Below are 21,136 nucleotides of genomic sequence, written 5' to 3' on the forward strand. Positions count from 1 at the left end.
TCCACCAACAGTAACAAGGCCAGGCAAGATGTCTGATTAGTGAGGGGGAAAAAAGGAAATCTGCTATCATGGATGAGATTTTCATCCCACATTCCTCTGGCTTGGGTGAGGTTGGTTTGTTGTTGTTTCTTTGTTTTCCAGTTCCATTTTTGGTAAACAGTTTTTTCACCAGTTATTAGGCAGCAGTGGTATGTAACTTCATCACCACTCTGGAGTTTAATGGGAAACAAAGTCAATTTGTTCTCATTTATTTCTAAGCAATAATTACAGCTCATTAGAGCTTTTTGTTAGAAAATTACTTGCCATCAGAAAAAATATCACATTGTTGAAACAACTGTTTTTATTGTGAAATGATCCAGTTCTAATGATTCTTCCATTCAGAAAGTTTCTTCAGTCCAAAAGTCTTTGGTGTCAAAGGGTTCCCCCCCGCCAAAAGAAAAAAAGAAAAGAATCGAGAGGCTTCAAAACACCACTTGAACCTGCAACATACTTACGTGGGCAGAACAAAACTAAGAATTAGGTCTTCCATATCCATCAGAAGTGTTTTATCCCTTGGGCGCTTTGTTGGAGGACTGTTTCATAGAGCAGGGCTCTCATTTTTAAAAGCACCTTCAACAAAACAGATAACTCTCAGTTCAAGCTTTGCCTGATCCCTTTTCTCAGGGAGGAAATCACATGCCATAACAATGACTACTCAATAACCTGATTTGTAAACCTGAAACAAGAACACCTTGACAGCTTTCCAAAACAGTAGTATTTTTCCCTCCACAGAAAACTGCTTTGTCAAAATGTTGTTTCTAAAGTTTCTTTAAACAGTTTTTAATCCGTTCCTGCTCCTATTTTCATTCATGCAGCTTTAGCAACCAAATCTCAAAAAGAGGTTAGCAATCAAAATCACCAATGGCTTCCTAATTCATTTCTACTGTTTTTAGTCATCCTACTTAATGCAAAAATAGATGAGTGTCGAAAATAAATATCAGCTCAAGCTGACTTCAGCAACTGAGAGATGAGAGCACAAATGCCAAAGCTACGCACACAGTACAAAGTCAGTTCATAGAAGGTAGGAAAAAAAGTTAGCTTCTCCTTTTCCCTTGTAATTTCATCTCTTTGGTGTTAAGCAAAATCAAATTATGCAAACGAGTATATAAATATGATGCATGGGAGATACTTTATAATTTGCATCTGCAACTGATAGTATTGCAGAGTATAAGAGATCTAGTAGGAAGGGTGACAACTTTTACTGCCCTTCCATCCACTTAATTATTTATTAAGGCACTGGACTTAAACGATCACTTTTTAAATATGCTATTTGTTTTACTTTAAAATCTCTGCACGATTAATTTCTACCACCCTTACTTTTGATGAATCTTGCAGTTATAGTTGAAAGTAAAGGATAAAATGAATGATTAAAGTAAGCAGCTTAAAAAAAGAAGAGCATAGGAGTGAGGGAGTGAGAAGTGTTTTTCTAATTTGTTGGCAAGACATCTAATACTATAAATGCTAACTAATACTGAATTCTATCTTGCACAACTAAGAAGTAAATCTTACTACTCTAAGATCACATTAGGAAGTGCAAAGCCTAAAAACTGATAAAGGGAATCAAAAGCTGATTTTTTTTTTTTTTTTAAAGTCAGTATGTTATCCTTTCTCTACATTTCAGAAAAAGCTTCTCTTCAAAGCACTAAAATGGGTGACCCTGAGTTTAGATTTTGGGAAGATAAACACCTACCACTAGATGCATCCAGCATAGCTGGGAAGAACTGATGTTTAAGTAGGTCAGCTTGCACTCCAGCCACAATGGTAAACTTTTGCGAAAAAATATATTGCATAAAATAGTGATTGAATATGGAGACAGATTTTCAAGCCAACGAAGTCTTGGACTCAGAAGTATCTTCTGTCCCAGCAAATATAGAACAACCAGAAGGAATCCTAGCGATTGAATATTCAAATATAATGATTTTTTCCAACAGAAGAGCAGTAAAATGTGTGCGCGTACACGTGTTTCGGAGAAACAACACTATGCTAACACATTACCTCACTTTCTTAGACTGTCACGTAACTGCAAGGCAGCCACTCGAGAACTGTAGGGAGCTGCAGCGCATACACCCCATCGGGTGCTGCAAGCAGGCACAGCTCCCTCCAGAATCGAGCAAAGCAAGAAGATTCAGCTTTCATTATCATCAGCTAGGCAAAACAGCAAGTCTCTGCATGGATTGTCCAACAGACACTTTTGATACATGCACACCAATTGATAAATAAGGGGGCATACTGACAGAAGGTTGCCACTAAAATGATATTCCTAAACCCACGCCTTCCTATTATAGCCAGCAGACTTGCTGCTTACTTGCGCCAGCTGCGGGTTTCTGAAGCTGTGATAAGCCGATTCAACTCACTAACCCCACAATTTCACCAGCAGAAGGCTACCCACTCTTTCTCTGTCACTTCTGTTTTCTGCTGCTTTAAAGATGTCAATCAGGCCACAAAGGAGCGCAGAACATGGGAACTTGACAGCTTTTTTTTGGTGCTGACAAGCTGTTAGGTGAGCTCAGCCTCTTTAATCCCGCAGCACCGTGAGGTATATGCGTAGCCCAAGCTCAGCACACGCTTACTCTGAACATAATTTACCATCCCCTTTTCTCCACTGAGGCACTTTCACGTTACATCTGCTTACAGCCCTCTGCAGATAAAGCACATCTCATTAGTCTGTACCAAAGCACATCTCATTAGTTTTTAACAACTACACCGTAAAATCATATGGGTAGGTGACATGGCATTTGGACTGTACAAACTAAGGCTCAAGTGCTTGCCTGGCGCACCTTCTTTGACAGCAGGAAAAATGCATCACAACTGAACTGGGCTTCGGACAGAATAAATTCTTCATTTTTTCCCAAACTACTCCAATTACTTATAACTCCCCATATAAAGCATTTCTAGTGTGGAATAAAATTCCTCATTGCTATTTGCATCTTTCAATCATCCATGCAGTACTCCTAAAAAACAAAAGGAGCTATATTTTTTTGAGAGACTGTATAGGCAGCAAAAATCTTACTCTTTCTCCCCAGATGGAGGGGGAAAAAAAAAAGATTTGTAGATTAGCATTGTTCTCCCTTTCTCCCCAAATCTGCAATAAAGTTTTATTTTCCCCCAATTCCACTTGTGGTGATGTACTTTTGGAAGACACATCTGTTGGCTTTGTATTTACTAGTATGCAGTTATTGCATTACTTAATACATTTTCACATGGATTTTTTTGTTTTTTAATACAGAACCACCAGAAGAAATAAGATCTAAAATACATTAACCATGCTCATTTTCCCTGCTTACACACCATGCACTTGTTTCATATGTTTTAATCAATAAATTGTCTCAGTATCAGACAGGGTATTATGTAAGGCAAATATAATAGCACAGAAGCCAAAAACAAAGATGAGAAGTTAACTATGTATATGTAATTAGGAAAAGGAATCAGAACCTTGGTTTCAAACAATGCTCATTGAACACACACACAGAATTAACTCCTCTGCTCTGGGTTGATCTTCCCATGACTTCCTATATTTGAGTCCCCTAAGAAAAACAGAAACACAACAGAAATTACTATGGTATGAGGCAGTAGAAATCTAAAGAAAACCCATGAAAAAGAAACACTGAAAGTGTCTAAACTAGTTGATTTAAAGTATCATTTGAAAACCCAATTTACATAATTTAAGTCTTCTCAACCAATGTTCTAATTCATTAGTAATAGTGCTGAAGTTTCCTAAAAAGTCAGCAGGCGTTCCAATAGAATTCTGAAAACCTTGAATACGTTACTTTTGCATTTCCTTACCAAAGCTTGCAAACAAACAGTTATTTATAGTTTAAATTTACATAATTTGGTTGTAAATAAAAGAACACATCCCATAACATTATGGAAGTTGGACAGATTGTTAATCCCCACCCCCCACCATCTGAACAGCAAGCAGTCACTGTATTGTAGAGACAGAAAAGCTACCATAAGATTTTGTTTGCTTTAAATGTATTGCTCCTTACTCATCTTCTTGGTTCAATTATAATATTTTAATGTATTTTGCTGCCTTAGAACCTACTATAGGGGGGAATAAATACCCAAGAATTCGGACACTCAGATGTGAACACAGACTCATGAATCTTACACTTGGAATCCTTTCCTTCATTTACATAGTAGATTAAGCTATGATTTCAAATACTTGGAACCAAAGTTTGTAACACAGTGCACCACACCGTTCCTTGAACCATGCCAGTTATGTTTAAATTAACACACCTGTACCAGCAGATAACTTAAACGTGCAGGTGACAGGAAGGAACAATCTTAGCAACAGACCAAAGCCATCCTCAAGAATAAAAGTTACCACAAAATGCCATCTAGAACAGTTTACCCAAAGCTTTCCCATGAATCATCACAAGCCGCAAAACATTTCTTAATACCCTGTAGCAAGCTTAGGACTCCTAATGTAAGTATAGACCATTAAAAAGACAAATAGTAAGTCAGAAGCTGCAGTTTACAACATAAAGAATGAAGGAGAAAGACAATTTTGTTAATGACAATTGCCTCAAGGCCTTGGCTATACAAATCAAAGCATTTCAAATGTTTTCACCTGATTTTCTGAGTGTCTCCACTTACAAGGCAGTAACTCTACACAGTTGGCTGCTGCTATCTTGCACCTGCTTTTGCAAGGGGTCAGAGAGAAAGAGGGAATAGGCTGTGCAGAAAAAATACTAATAGATGAAAACATTGATTTTTTGTCTAGATTATTCAAAGTTTGATAATTACAAACTATCTAGCAAACATAACGAACTGCTTCACAGCTTCCATCGAAACATTTCCATAGACACGCACACTATATTTTGACAGCTGGTCAGGTTTCAGCATGCCAAATGCTGTAAGAAGTTTCAGCTTTAACAGTAATTAACAAGAACACTGAACCCAATAATAAAACCCAATAATTAAAAAAAAAAGAAAAAGAAACAAAGCATTATGCAAGTGATGATTGTTTGTACTGACAGGAAAGATTTTTTCAGGCCTCCTTTCTTTTCGCCCTGGCACTGGCTCACACTCTCATTGATATATGAAGGGGAAGGGGAGGGGGGGGAGAAAAAAAAAAAGTTAAACAAGATGACTTCCTTTCTGATCAAAAGTAACATTTTGAGTTTTAACAGCTAATATGTTTTAGCCAATTCAGACAATTCAGATAATTGTTTCATAGTGAAAGATACAGCTTGATTATGAGCTACAGCTCTTTTAGTAAAAGGGCTCTGTTAAAGTTGACATTAATAGAAATCTTCTGAAATGCCTATTATTAGACAGCGATGATTTCATGCTGACACTACTGAAATGCCCTTTGAATTTGTAAAATAAATAAATAAATAAATAACACATGACAGCCTTTTAACTCCAGAAGAATGGCATTCAACACGAGGAAATGCTATTCTAAAGCTTGTCAAGATAAATAAAAAGTAATTGATCTCAGAAGCAGAAACGTGTTATCTTTATTGTATTCCATGGAAGCAAAGCAATATTTCAAGCAGTAGAGGTACCGATCTGTTGCCCTTACCATCAATATAAATATGCACTACCTCCAAAGCAGCAGTGTCCCTGCCTGCCTAGCCCCCAGCTACAGGCTAGCTTCCACTTGCAGGCACCTGCAGCTAAGTTATGCAGCTACAGACTGAGCTGGACAGCACAAATGAAGAGGAAAACTCTTCCCCTCCCCAGCCCCAGGTTAGTTTCAGCTCCTCACACCACAACTCAAACATCCACAGTAGCATGGGAAGTTGCGTGATCATGGCTGAGGACAGAGGGGAACATATGGCTCCTTCCAGTGTCACTTTTATCACCTTAATGCTACCACGGAACAATCCTGCATGCACTCTTAGTATGTCACAATCTTGTTACCTTGCTAGTTTTCATGAGATTCAAGTTAAATAGAATAATTTTAACATATAAGCAGGGCAAGTGTTTTTTAAAAGCATAATCTGTCAGGCATCTTTCCTAGAATCACAAGCACTTTTCCATCACCAGAATCTTCAGGATCAGAGGCTTTTGCTTTAAGTATAGCTACTGACCACAGAAGGAATTATTTCAAGGAAGTCCTACTGCCTCCAGACAGGACAGCCACATTAGTCTCTGCAGCTGGCATGTCCCAGTGTCAAAACCCAGTAATTTCCATCGCATCGCATAGAATCGGTTAAATTTGGAGAAAAATTCACTTGCAATTAAGACTTTCCTGAGTACAGTAATCTCACCAATTCCTTCATCCGCAGACACAGAAAGGCAAGTAGATCCATAAAGTTTCACAAACTGAACATTTTGAATGATTTCAATGAAGGAATGAGCCATAGTAAACAGTCAAATGAAGAATGGCAATGATAAACGAGTATTTAGTAGAGATTAAGAATACTTAGTTACACTCACAAGTAATTGTTTAGAAAGTTACTAAAATAATTACATTTTGTGCAATTATTTCACAAACAAAACAAGCTTGCCATATTGTACCATGGAACCCTGAAATTTGAACAGTTCTGGAGGAGAAAGACTAAAATCATGCAGTGTTAGAGAATACATTTCCCAGATACACGAGAAATCAAAGTATGTACATATATAATCAAAGCTGCAGACTGCTGAAAATTAGTCTCTGGTTTGGCTCTTAATTTCCTGCAGATATTCAATTACCCCTTCATCGTTTTCACTCCCTTGCTCTCCATACCAGAGTATGGTACCATGAAAACAAAATTTAGAAGAACAAAAATGTGAATTCCCATTCTACTAATTTTGTTTGCAACTGAGCTCACGAAATACAGAAGCTACAGTTGCAACCTGATTTTCAATTATTTATACTTTGCTGCCTTTCTAATTTCACATTTTCCATTCCATTATAGTGATCTCTCCTTCATATGCATATTCAATTTTTAGACAAGAACAGACACTTGCCAACGCAGTATGCATTCAGGCCACTGACTGCCATTCTGTTTGATTAGTGAAGCCTGGTCCAAATTATTGGCTCATACTTGCACTTTATTTTGACTAAACAGTAAGTTTCGCAACTTAACGCCTTAGGATACTTTCTTCTGACTGCGTAATATCCTCAGGTATCTTTCAAATTGAACAATTACAGTGGGATAAAAGGTTGGAATACGTATTTGATACATGTTATTAATTTACCTTAAAGCCAAGACAGGATCAGTTTTGTAGAGACTCTCTCATGTAGGCATATTTTCAATCTGGCCTCAAAGACCAGACATTAATTCTCTGCAAAAGAACAGATCACATCTCATAATACTATCCATTGAAAGAGAAATCCAACTATTTACAACGATTTAACTTCCTAATACAGATAGAAGATGCATTTTCCTGACCATGCAGCAGCGAAGTAGAATTTACTTGTAAAACATGCTGGTACTTATGAAGCATTTCCCACCAGCAATCTATTATCCATGCAAATCCCCAAATCCCCCTCCTCCTTTCAATGAAATGCAAAAGGTGTCAATGTGTTCCTTCTCCAAGCAAAATAAGGCAGTGCAGTACATATTTAGGCAGTCTCCATGTATATCGAAGTAATTCAGTTCTAATCAAAGCTTATTATGAAGATTCTACCAATAACTCCATTAATAACGCTCCGTTGCTGCACTACAGAAATTATAAAACAAAGGAAGGATCAATAGTAACCAAGTTGTGCTGATGTAATTTCCTGCAAACACAATCATATTGTGGCAATGAAGAAGTAATCAGGGTGGAGGAAAACCTAAAAGAAAAAAAAAAGTCATGCTGATGCTGCAGCTTCTTTTCCAAGGCCTCCCACTGACATTCCCAATGCAGAACCTAAGAAGCCCCTCCAATACACCATTTTCCAAGACTGCAGCCAGCACTACTCCAGATAAATACGCTGAACTAACAGAAGCACAGGTTCCATCTACCAAACGCTATGCTTTCACATAAATTTTACTGATTCAGTGTAATGCTGTAGCAGCCATATTGAAGCAAACTTCTTTGCACAGACAGGAAGATGGGAAAGAGGTGGGTGGAAAGTGAATGGGGTTTTCCATGTTTTCCTAGGTATTAATTCAAAAGTCTGACCAAAGTTGTCTTTTAGCTAATGGGGAGAATAAAAGCTAGAAAATAAGATGTAAAACGACATGACCAAATTTATCATCTGGAGATAAATTAAAACACACACACAACTTATAGTACTAAAGCTATTCAGACTTCAGTTGCCATTATATTTGCCTTCAGGTTAACCCTGCACAGTTAGAGTTCATCAAAATGGAAGAGCAACAGGGATATAGCTCCTTTATCATTATAGATTTGAACCCTGTCAGAGATAGGTAAAATAATTTGGGTTGGGGAGGTCCTGGGAAGTTGCCTGGCTGTCCCCCATTTAAAGCAGGAATGACATCAACACTAGATCAGGATGCTCAGAGCCTCAAAGAGTCAAGTAAAATTAAAAAGGAAATATCACAGTCCTGAAGTAGCTTCATGCTCTGCCCTTCAAAGACCTGGTCCCCAATGAACCGTAGTAAAACAGAAAAAAAAACCTAGAATGAATAAGATTTACTAACTTCTAAAGAGGAACGTTTCCTCAAGAGTCATAAATACGGTATTGCATTACTATTCTTCAAAACAATGCCTTTAAACTATAAATGCCCATGTAAGCATGTATTAGCAGTCTTACTGGGCAAGATAAAAGGAAAAAAAGATCTGTCTTTTTCCCTGGACCAGCTACAGACTTATTTGCTCACAGATCACAGATAAAAGCTTCACATTAAAACATTTTATCTGCCTTACAGTTTTACTGCTCCAAAGATGAACTCTGAGATTAAATCCAACTTTCTATTAAGCTCTGGAGATAGTCACATCCCATCCAACTCATACGACTTTAGGATCTGGACGTCAGTAGTAGATACGGAATATATGAGGGAAGCATTTCAGAAAGGCATTAACACTAATACGGCTTACATACGTGCATCAAGGGAAAGATAGCCACTAAGTTATGACACTATTCAGCCATGATCCACAGGTATAGGAAGAAGCTGACTTTACAGTTCTTGACAACTGGAAAAGGTTCTCCTAAATTTGCCCACTTAGAGAAGTCTCGCTTAAGCATCTACGAGGAGGGAAAGGAAAAAAAAACTAAAACTAATCAAAGACTTTTTTTTAAACCAATGTTTTTACAAGTCTGAAGAACAAGCATTGTGGCAAATTTAGTTGATGAAAAATGTTGTGTTTTTTTGGTGTTGTGTGTGTGTTTGTTTTTTAATTGAAAACCAGAGGAAATAAGAATTTCAAAAGGTCAACAGGTTGTAATTTTACCTGGTTTTCCATATTTAACCATTTACAACATTACTTAAAACATGCAGAACATTTTAAGATTTTTCTGTCATTATGACTAATTACTGCAGGATGTCACCCTCTCTCCACCTTCTAGATATACAGTTTTTTTAAAAAAAGGATGTGTTTTGTCCATTTACACAGTAATTATGAGATTTAGAATCAGGGAACTGAAAAAGTCTTGTTTCAGTTTTCCCCTTTGCTACACAGGGACACATTTCATTACTGAACCACCTTCCTGTGTAAGAATGATTATGTTCAGAATAATTTCAGCTTATTTTTTGTCCATGCCACCTGTATCTAACTTTCAAGCAATTAGCAAAACGTACAGATGGGGACTCCGAAGTAATTTAAGCAGGCAAGTACTAGCCGAAGGAACAAAATCCTGTTCACAGTCCTGCAGAAATTATGCTATTCTCAGCAGACAAAGTTTACATTCAAGGAGATCAGTAGTTTTGCTGGAAGAGAATGTGGCAAATTAGAACAGAAATCCCCTTTGACTTAGAAGCATAGTTGCTGTTTCACATGAGGCTCAGCAATCAGCGGGTAGAGAGGGTGGGAAGAGGGGGGAAGGAATACAACAGCTAACGGATTAGATGTTGTCACTTATGAATCCATCATCACACTTCCTCAGATTATGAAAATGAATTTTTCCAAGTAGTACATTTTATGCTTGACAGATTACAGATCAGTTTACATATTCGAAACTGGAGTGCTCCAATTTTACAAGAGTTCAGGTCTTCTGAGACCATCATTTATTATGTGGCTTGACACAAGTCAAGGGAAACATTCAAGCAGACAATGCCGCCGACACTTCCAGGCAATGAAATGGGTGAAGTTACAAACTCCGTAATGATCACTTCAGCAAGCCTGAATTTAACACTTTTTCCCTTGATTATACAGCTGGCTCCGAAAGGTCATTAGACTATTATATTCACTGTTATGTAGAACAGCAGTATACACATGCAAAGTTTCTATAGCAACACTTTCTTAATTCACTCTAAGCAAAACACCAATTAGCTTTTTATTATAGCCAATTAAAAAAATCTGCACACTAATTGACAACCTCTCTACTCAGAATTTAAGCTTATGCAAAAGAAATTGCAGTGAAATTTTCTTTGGTAATAGCTTACTTCCGATTCTTCCTCCTTAACAGAACAGTAAATTATTCTTGATAAGGGCTACACACTTACTCTCAATCTAAAGCGTTTAGACCCACAGACATAACCTATCCTGGTATGCCTTAAAGATTAGTAGAGCCTAAAGATTACAGGCTTCTGAAAGGCAACAGAAATGTAATCAACTGACTTATTTCTGCATCACAGGAAATTGGGCATAGGCCTATGCACCTGGAGAGCATGCAAGAGGCAGCCAGCAAAATGTTTCTCTTTGGGAGTATTTAAGTGTGCTGAACCAAGGCAGAGATGGCAAAAAAGCAGCCCTCAAAGTCAAATTCAGTAGGGCAGCAGAGACATTTTCATTTGCTTCTTAACAGTTATTGGTAGTTTTTTTTCTGTTGTCTTCTACACAGCTGGTGCTGACAGCTTCTTTGTATGCCACTTCACATAGTATATATCAAGATATGTTACTCCAAAAAGAGTCGGCGAGCACAATATAATGAGAAACACAGAGATGCAGAGTATCAGAAGTAATCAGCAACAAAAAGCAAAGGGTCCTTTCTCAGTAAGACATTCTGCTGAAAACAGAATGAAAAAAAACACCTTTCCCCTTACATTTCTTCCAGGCGAGATGTTGGAATCCACCTTAGAAGCAAATAAATACATCCAGGACAAAGCAGCACATGGCTCCTCTGACAAACAGGGCATGGCCCAATCAAGACTTAACGGTACTTAATGAGGTAGCAGTAGGTCTCTAGATTACCCTTAGGAACTAGCAGAAACTACTTCTATTCTCGTCATCTTATTTACTTCCACTGTCTTATACTCCAGCATTAGTATAGAACAGTAAGGCATCTGACAAGTTATTTGGGGGCATGACAGCAGTAACCAAGTGATTCTCTTAAAAGGCTGACAAAAAGAAAGAGGTGTTAGGGTGGCCTTTGAATCCTACCACCGTAGATGGGAGAGGATATTTCCACATGTGGAGAAACACATCTGACCTTGGAGATACAGAGGTTGTTGCAGCATGTGGCCATCTGCTGAAAAGTCTGTAGGGTCTAGAGCACATCAGTGAGCTTTTTGTTGGTGTTGGTTTGTTTTCCTCCTTTGTCTCTCCCTCTTTTTTTTTTTTAAAAAAAAAAAGCTTTCTACGTTGGCATTTCAAGCCATTTAATATTTCAGCAAGTGGGTCTACCCTGTCAGGTAAGCATTACACGCCTGGTGTATTTCAGGAGAAGGGTTAGAGCAAAGTTCAAAGGCAGCTGGTAAGGGCAGAGCCGTGCAGACAGATGTGAGGCACCTGCAGCAGCCCAGATCACCTTCAGCTGCTCCCTGGGAACATCTGCATTCTGAGCAGCAGCCAGACACAGCAACTTTTCAAACACATCATCAACTAGATGTCTCCTCCATACTTGCTTCTCTGATTTGCCCTCTGCCCAGCGTGACTGCCCTGAGCAGCCACGTTCATTTGGTCAGGCAGGCGTTGTGTGATGTGAAATCCTTGGGGGAGTAAAACAACAGATACGATTTCTGGCAGCCCCATCCCTGCCAAGAAAACACCTTCAATGGCCTAAAATATGAACCCAAGCCAGATGTGCAGCTATCCCAACCTCCATGAAAGTAAACAGTAAAAGCAGACAGTTCACGAATCAGCGTGATCAGGTATATGCTTCTGCTCTGCACTCCCTGTTGTGGCACTTAGTGTTCAAAGTGCCTGCACTGAAAGAAGAAATTGCACATTTGGTTGCAGGTAAGAAATACAGACCTACACTCTACTTTAAAGACTCCAAAAGCCATGTTTTCTTGTTTGATCGACTTTTTTTTTTTTTAATACCATTTCGCAGGAGGGCTTACTGCAATTAAGTTGTCTCTGTCTAAGTATAAAAGCTCAAAATATTCTGTTATTTCCAAGAAGTAATAGGATGGCTTTGTTGTATATCTAAATTACTCACCCACTGTTATGACCTAACACAGAACTAAAAGTAGATTAGAACAATAGCCTTACGTGCACAGATTTTCAACAGTTCTGAAACATCCTTTTTGACTCTTTTCATTTACTTTTCTGATTTTAAAACAAAACACAGAAGCCTGATTGCAGCAAATTTTGATAACTACCATGGATTTCTCTCACACTCTCAATGAAAAGCATTACAGAAAAACCTTTCATCCACATATCATTCCAATTTCCTCACACTCCTCTGTAGGCAATACCATGCACTGCTGATGAAAAGAAGAATTTAAAGAAAACCACAATTTTCCCACAACATCGTTCAACCACTAAAGTGGTGGTGTTCTCAATCCCAAGTTTGAACATAAAACTTGAAAAGCAAGATGACTGTGGAAGATGACTTCACCAAGAACTGAAGAAAAAAAAAGTATCAGCTTTGTGAACTTAATAATCTGAACTTCCTAACCCCAAACCTAAAAAAAAAAAATGGGTTTTTATTACAGCGTTAGAAGTAATTAAAAAGTTAGCCTCATAAAGCTATTTCAATATTCAGTGCTTGAATTCCTGATACTCTATTAAAGATGTATGACAAGATCTCCAACTTGCGATCAGATCAAATAAATACTGAAAGGTTCTCCTTGCTTCATGCTATCATCACTTCACTTACTATAAGCTGAAAGTAGGGATAGATTCACTGTTTCTTATGAAACGTCATCCTTGGAATCAGAATTGCCACATCTGTAAGCTGTCAAATTAGAAACTGTGAGCAAATACAACTAGAGGATGATCTGAGAATTTGATAGAGATCATAACATGGCATGACTGAGAAGTTATTGCATCTTTTTAATTTTCATGAGGCCTCCCCAAGCTCATGCCTTCATCATCCAGAAAAAAAAAACAAACAACAAATTGGCAGCCTTGCTACTGGAAATGACCAGCTCATACCTACAGCTGATTATATCAGCCCTCCTAGTTAATCATTTCAAACTTAGGTTCAAAGACCTAAAGATAGATAGATTAAGTCTGGAACCGAAGCAAGTGTCTCCCAGGATCCTGCCATCTTGTGGTCGAGAAAATTTGGCCAATTATAAAAGAATCACAAGTTGAGGAAACGACAAGGAAAAATTCTATGGAGAATTGACAACACCATTAAAACACCCCCACCCCCAAGACCACTCTCTCCACTTGTTTCTCAATTAAAAATTAAATTTCAGCACATTAAACGTATGAGAAAAATACCCAAAAGCAAGCAGTATAACTCAAATCTCAGCAGCACGTGCCATTTGACAGCCACACTGCTGCTCGAACTAGTGCCAGCCTGCAGCCAGGAACTCACACACAGTTTCAGCGCTGCCACCAACCCATGCAGCACCGACTGCTCCATCTGCATCTCTGGCTCTCAAAGGGCTGGAAGAAGGAAGAGCCAAAATAAGAGACTACGTGGTAAGAAGCAGTGACCCTGAGTGGGCATGACATTTTTGTCTGAAATAAAAGCTCCAATTTACCTTTATATATTCAGAGAATTTATATATATAATCTACCACTTAAATTTAAGGACAAAGATAGCCACACTGAATTGAAAGAGAAGGCCAGAGAAACTGGTTTTAGTTACAAAAGGTTCCAACACCAAGCAGCAGAATGCTGGAGCTTTTGGGGATGAGAGAAGCTGTTGTCTACCTTCCTTGCTCCTAATGGGATTCCCCGGAGGCTTTTTTTAAAAACTTATTTCAAAAGGTCAGTCACTGTCTCCAGGTGCTTCTTGCCAATGTTAAAGCCACAGTGTAGTCTTTGATATCAAGATAAAAGAAATTTGCTGGTTTAGAGCACCCCAAACTGGGGGTTTTTCAGTAAGGGCTTTCAACTAAGGGCCATTTCAGTATTTCAAAGCAGTAAGTGCAACAGCAGGGGTGGGTGTGTAGCGCAAGATGACCAAGGCAGGACAATACTCTGAAGGAGAACAAAACAACTTGCGATGATATACCTAGTGACACATTTCTCTTCCAGTCTGGTCCAAAATGCACTGAAGTTTGCAGAACTTCTGCTGATTTTAAGAGGTTTTGGAATATGCACTTTATGCCCTCAGAAATTACATCAAGATGGTACTATCAGTTTATCAGCTTTAGGGAGCACATGCACCATACTTTATCTTTAAGCCTCTCTCCATTAAGGAGAAGGCAAGTTCATACACTCAGTGCCTCCAGACGCACGTAAAAAAAGCAAATAAGAGGAATTGCAGATTTCTCAACAATAAAAGAGACTTTGACCTTAAACTGTGGTTTGTATTTCTGTATTTTGCTCTTCCTTTGTATTTTTTCCATTAGCAAGGAAGTCAGATTTTTATTTATATAGAGCCATATATATGTATTTACTCATATTCTCATCAAGATTCATTCAAGTTGTGAAAAGGTATGTCTCTCTCTATAAATAGATAAAATCATAAAGCTAGCAAAAAGTCAATTTCCAGACTTTACAACTATTTTCATCTAATAATTCGTTGTATTTTGCAACTGCTAAGTTATAAACCTCACCAAAACAGGGTTTATTATAGCACAACTATAGATAATGGTCTGTCAGCATTTTTATTAAACTCCTTATATCAGCAGAGTTTATAAATTGGCAATAAAAAAAATACCTTCCAAAAGAAAGTTACCATACTTGGTGTCAAACTTATTTTTAAGTGAGGAGAGTCTAAAAACTAGATTGTACCTCTCCATATTGCCCCAGCAAACTGCCAGTTGTTTTTTTTGTTTGCTTTTTTGTTTTGTTTTGTTTTGTTACTGGTTGTGGTGTGGTTTTTTTTTAAATTAAAACAATTCTTGGTTTATTTGCAAGGGCTAAGCTGCCTTTTAGCCATACACATCACTACAAAATCTTCAGTCTTGACCGTCCAATTCTGACTACCACCACCTGCCCCTGGAGTCATGAACAACTCAAGGGCTTCAGCAGGAGCTGTGGGGGCTGTAGGGGCAAAGACAATTTGGGGGCACTCAGCAACCTGAAGATCTCTTCCAGCAGCCAGGAAATCACGTAGGGAGGGAGTGGTGTGCCCAGGAAATGGTGACTTGGCCTCAGGGCTGATGAAGAGCATAGAGGCTGCTGCCGATACATTTTGATATAGCAAAATATTTTGTGGTGCAGAGGTGCACAAAGTAGTAATCAATGAGCTGGCTCAGGGATGTTCCTCACGCTACAGTAACTCAGAGCTGCGCTAATGAAACCAGACTGCAGGCAACTAGCTTATCCTCAATTACCTTAGCTATTTCTGCCCAGCCCTAAACTTTGCTCTCTAGGCTAATCTTTCAGAAGACTCAGGTTTTATTTAACTCATCTCGTGTTTTCGCACAGGGGATGGATAGGGAAAAAAGCCCCTTCTTTTTCCCTGCCTTCATCACAACTAATGAAGCACTGCTCCAGAGTGACACCCCCTGGGGTGTCACTCTCCTCTTCCTCACTGCTTATCGCTCTGGAGCCCAACAGCCCACCTTCACAGGAGAGAAGAGAGCAATTTCCTCCTGATCTGGCCTGGGGTTTTGTGCCTAGGCCATGCTGCAGACAGGGGACCCGTTTGTCACACCTGCCCTACCCTGACAGCCACTCTGGTGCAAAAAATGAATTTTCTCCTCATTTTTTTTTAATATTATTATTGAGTAACACAGGTTTACTAGTCAAAAAAAAGGAATAGCCAGGAAATAAGGCAGCCGGTCCAACTTGTATTAGTAAGACAAAGGCTTTACTGTTCTTGTTGTTGTGTTGTTTTGCTGGGGCAAAAATTAACTTGGTACATTCTCAAACAAAATCAAATAACTACATACACTGAGCATTTACAAACAATACTGGTAGTAACTCTGTTACACAAGTATCTATTAGCCTATGCTATCAAAGCCTCTTAAAGCCAAAGGACAAAATACCTGTTTTACAGCACCAATTATGAATTCCTGTAGTCCAGGAGACAAAAATCGCACATTGTTTCAAACAACAGTAACTAATTCTGAGATCTCATTAGCTTGGTTTCTAATTTAACCCACTACATTACTGCAGCGCATGTTTGCAGTTGCCTGCTGCCAGACTTATCTATGTCATGAGCAAGTTCCGCCAAAGACCATATTGATTTAAGAGCATACATCACTAAAAATCCATGTTCCAATAGGTGGAATAGAGGTGACACCAGAACTGCAGAGTCCTGCTTAGCTCAGCATCCAAAACAACTATTCTATTAGAAACCGTTCCACACAAGAGGCTTACAAATGAAAGCAAGAAATAATGACAGAACCTGGCTAAAGACGTAGAACCACCATTCTTGCTCAGGCTGGAAACGAGAAAAAAGTAATCTAAGATATGTACTAAATTTATTTTGAAAGAGATTTTCAACACAAGGCAGCTCTGTCTTGCTAGAATGACAGCTTACAACTGCTCCAAACCCGGAGCCTGACACCCCGCTGCTTCTCCCCGGGCAGGCCAGCAGTAGGCCCGGGGCAGCGGGCTGCCCTGTGCTGCTGGAATGCAGGTCACACACGGCCTAGCAGCACGGCGATTTGAGACCCTCGCTGATAATACGTCTGTGAACAGATCAGGAAAGCTCTGATTGCCTATTATGCATTATTGAAAAACAGATCGATACCGAGTTCTCCAGGGGCCGCTAATATGCACCGCAAATATGTGAAACCAAGGAAAGCTGGCAGCCTGCAGGCAGGTCTCTGCTGCACTGCACAGCACCAGCTCCCACCAAACATCCCCCTCAGGCAGGACATACGTGGCATCTCCCCTTCTATGCACCTTCTTCTCCCTCCCTGCAGGACTTTATGGTCCCTAAAGTTCATGCCATACCATTTTCTATTGGGATTAAAAGTTTTGTTAAAAACAAAAAACAACTAGCTCCCTTCTTCTCCTCCGCCCAGGATTTCGAGGGCCTTACTCAAAAGGCCGCACTCCCTCCCACAGCAATTCCCCACCCCCTCCAGCAGCAACGGCTCTGCTAGTGACACATCCTTATCCCCAGTGAGCCCATTCGAGGGGATACACCGTAAAATTCTGCCAGCGCCTGCCTCTTCCTCTACCCAGCGCTTCTCAGAAGGTAGCTGATGGAGGTGTTAGGAGCTGTACGAGGCAGCGTGGAAGGTTGCCCCACACACCTCCATTTCTGCTCTAAAGTCTGTGAAACCCCTGGCAGAAGGTGAGTGGCTGCTGACTGCTGCTCACTGCACCAGCCCAGTCATCTCGCTGCTAACAGGCGCTCCCCCGAGCTGGGACCGCTGCCATCACACGCCATTTTAAGCTTGTTGGTGCAGGGACCAGGATGGAAGTTGGGCTGTGAACGTGCAGCAACCAAATGCAAAAGGTGCCAGCGCCCAGCTGGAGCCTCTAAATGTTGTTTTAAATACAAATAACAAGCAGTTATTTCTGCATGTTTTTCAAGGAGGGATTGATTTAAGAGATCAGAGAGGAGAAACAGTTCAATTAAAAAAAAAAAGAGATAAATGAAACATTAGGGACTCAGATGCTCAATAATTTCCTTCACAAAAAGGAACACTTAAAAAAAATTCCCTCCCACACCAACAGTATTCTTTCTTGAAAATATGAAAATCAAGATAGTTTCTGAGAAGTAGCATGTCACTTAAATATATGTAGCAGCATCGCCCTGTGATCCACACACCACTTTGCTAGAGGAGTTGGGGAGGTCTGTGCTGTCTACAGTAAGCAAGTTCCTAACTTACAGTACTCATGTTTAGCATCAAGCTCAGGAACAAACTGCTGCCAAACTGGTAAGCGTGGCTATGAAAATTGATACCTGTGACATTTGTTTCAAGGATCACATACAGAAAACCTTGCTAGTAGACATGCAAAAAAACCAGGATGCTTCTAAGGACCAGCGTATTCTGCGTATGGCTAAACCAATCAGTTATTTGAAAATCCCCCACTTAGCTTTGGTGACTGGCTGTTTGTTTCCAGCACAAAATAACTTGATTCTTGTGGAAAAGGAGGTTAACTGATGCTTTCCATCTTTTGAAGGGTAAAAATAAATATGCATAGAAAAGACAAAATATCACCCATTTAAAGTAAGTCTTCAGGCCTTTAAACATTTTCAATTGCAATACCAATACAACTCCCATATGATTCTCCTTCTACCCAAACATTAAATGATCCCTACTATTAATCCATACATTAATCTATTACTGAAAGAAGTTTCTGTTGAGAGCTCCCACCCCCTCTTCTTTGAGCAGTTATTCTTCTAGACTGAAAAAATATGCACTATGAACTGTGAAGCCCACGATCATGTTATGAAAATAAAAATGACAAAGCAATGCAGGTTCTGATCATTGGACACCTAAAAACTCACAACAAGACAGAATAGAAAAGAGTGGAAAAAAATGACAGCTGTTTGCACATAGCTTACATGGCTAGCAGTCATACTAGATAGTGGTGTCTGTGCATTGCCCAACTCATCACTGTATGACATCTGTTTCCACACACCTTTAATTGCCTGAGTTTTGTTCTGTGGGTTAAAATTCTGAATTTCCCAATCCAAGAGCAGATGTTTTTTCCACAGGTTTCTGAAAGGTGATTTCATTAATTCACCAATAACAAACACGGAATTTTGCAGTAGCATGCCTACTTTTAAAGCCTGAGCAACAGGGACAAGAAAAAACACAGCACAATTCAGAGCGTACAATCCCAAAAGCTTGGGAAATGGAGTTCACAGCACAGCAACAGCCAACTGGGACCAGAAGGGCTGAGGCAGAAGACAAAGAAAATCTGGAGAAGCCAAAGAGCAGAAACAGACACAGAAAGCAGTTACTCACAGTCAGTAATCTTCTCCAAAATCTAACTGCAAATCCTAACATACTCGAAACAATAAATTTCTTTCGCTCATCTGGAAGCATTTGTCAACTGTGCTAACAAGCTGTGCATCCGTCATCCTTATCTCATGTTGACAAGACAAACTACCAGTGGTCTTGCTCTTTCAAAGATAGCATGAAGGGTCTGCTTCCAGATCTATCGCTTCCAGGCACTGCTAGATGCTGGTCAACTCTGTGGGCTCTACTATAATTCTGTGTCACATAATTGAATGCAATTATTCAGCCGGCCTAGAAAATTGAACAATAACAAAAATGTATTAATATTGCAAAGTCAAGCACTGAACAACTAGGAATTTGAAACACAATCAGGTATATTTATTATTACTTAACCCCTGCATCATTCGTGACCTAAATTGACACCACTCTGGGGATGAATGGAAGCTGTTGTTGCCTTGTTCTTTATTTATCTTGTCAATATACTCTGGTGAGAAAGAAGAGAGAAAATCTGATCCACCAACAAAGCAGCTGAATGAAAGCTTGAAGAGAGCACCTTGAACCAAGAAGAGCAGAAGAAAAAAAGGAGTATTCCATCTTACATTTAAAACACATACTACAGAAAGCTGAATCAATTTTTGAAACTTCAAAAGAAAAACCCCTTTGTTTTGGAACGTTTAGTATTGGAAGAGGTGTGGATGAAGACACAGAGGAGAAAGAAGCATGGAGGGAGACAGTGAGAAAAAGACAACTCAGAAGAAGCTGAAATCCACTGCTGGAGAGAGCCCATGACTGCCAAGCACAGCAACCAGTCCCATGGAAAAAGTCTTCAACCAAAACCACTCACGTGCTACAGGTAAAACAAACTCTTCATGGAAGGGTATGTATAATAAGATGTGGTAAAGCATCAGTAGCATATGTTTGTGAATAAAAGTACAGTAATACAGCATTATTTTAAAACTCTAGATTCACACGTGCAATTTTCATATAATCACTGTAAACAGCACATTTTCTTATTTGCCTTCTACAGTTTGAAACTGCTGATGCTGTTTAACTAACTTCTGCCCCTTAAAATATTACTCAATTTCTCCATAAAATATTTATATTAAGCTTCTAGCACAGGTTTCTGCTCAAGGTCCTATTAAGCTCTCATAAGGAGCTGAGTCAACATGTCACGTACTCAACCTTTTAAACTCACTGTTTCTTTCAGGTTAGGTAGAAATAGCAGAAAACTTAATGATACTGTTGCACTTTTCAGTGCTCATTAATGAAAACAACTGTAATTTGAAGGATATCAAAGAAAATATGCATGTGTGCATCCAGAAGTTTTTTAAATGCTGTTCACCTCCCCAGCTAAATTAAGCTCCAGCAAATGGAAGGTATCACTTCAACACACTCTTATCCCATCTCTCACTCCCCTACATATTATCCAACATCTGTGCTAAATGAGATCATTCTGCTGTAGCCCACACTTGCTGAATAATTGATTGCTTTGACATTAAATGTTCATGGACAGCAGCAGGCACCGAATCACCTTTGCAACCACAGAGATGTGATCTGTGCATTGCCAGGCTGCCAAAACTTCCCCGGAAGTCAATGGCACTTCTGCTTACCCAAAGCGTGCAGGTTTTAAGTCGATTCCTGAGCTTCATGGTCTTCAAGAAACATTCTCTGAAATTCTTTACGACCTTATTTCCCTTCAAGGTAACAATATATCAGGACTTGCATGACTGAGATTCACTTCCTTGAACATAACCTCATATTTTTACTGACATTTGGCTATCCTCACCTCCAGGCACAACGCTAAGGAAATTTATATGTAAATTCAGTAAGTAAAGAAGCTGGGGAGAAATCCCAACTGCAATGAGAAACATTTAGAGGATTATAGGTATCTTAAATATTCATTAAATTACACTTCCTGGGTGTTAGGCTAATCATGAAAATTA

General features: G+C 39.2%; 1 protein-coding gene across 4 annotated transcripts in view; it reads right to left on the minus strand.

Moving 5' to 3' along the window:
- The window catches only part of NAALADL2 (N-acetylated alpha-linked acidic dipeptidase like 2), a 437,725-nt gene that overhangs the window by 330,867 nt on the left and 85,722 nt on the right, over positions 1 to 21,136 (minus strand). For 2 of the 4 annotated variants that reach the window (XM_040567010.1, XM_040567011.1), the window contains exon 3: positions 7,174 to 7,260. The exons of the other annotated variants lie outside the window; for them this stretch is intronic. The gene's annotated coding sequence lies outside the window, so the exon portion shown is untranslated. The remainder of the gene's footprint in view (positions 1 to 7,173; positions 7,261 to 21,136) is intronic. 4 annotated transcript variants of the gene reach the window in all.

The sequence above is a fragment of the Cygnus olor genome, chromosome 9, assembly GCF_009769625.2.
Source record: "Cygnus olor isolate bCygOlo1 chromosome 9, bCygOlo1.pri.v2, whole genome shotgun sequence".
NCBI lineage: Eukaryota > Metazoa > Chordata > Aves > Anseriformes > Anatidae > Cygnus > Cygnus olor.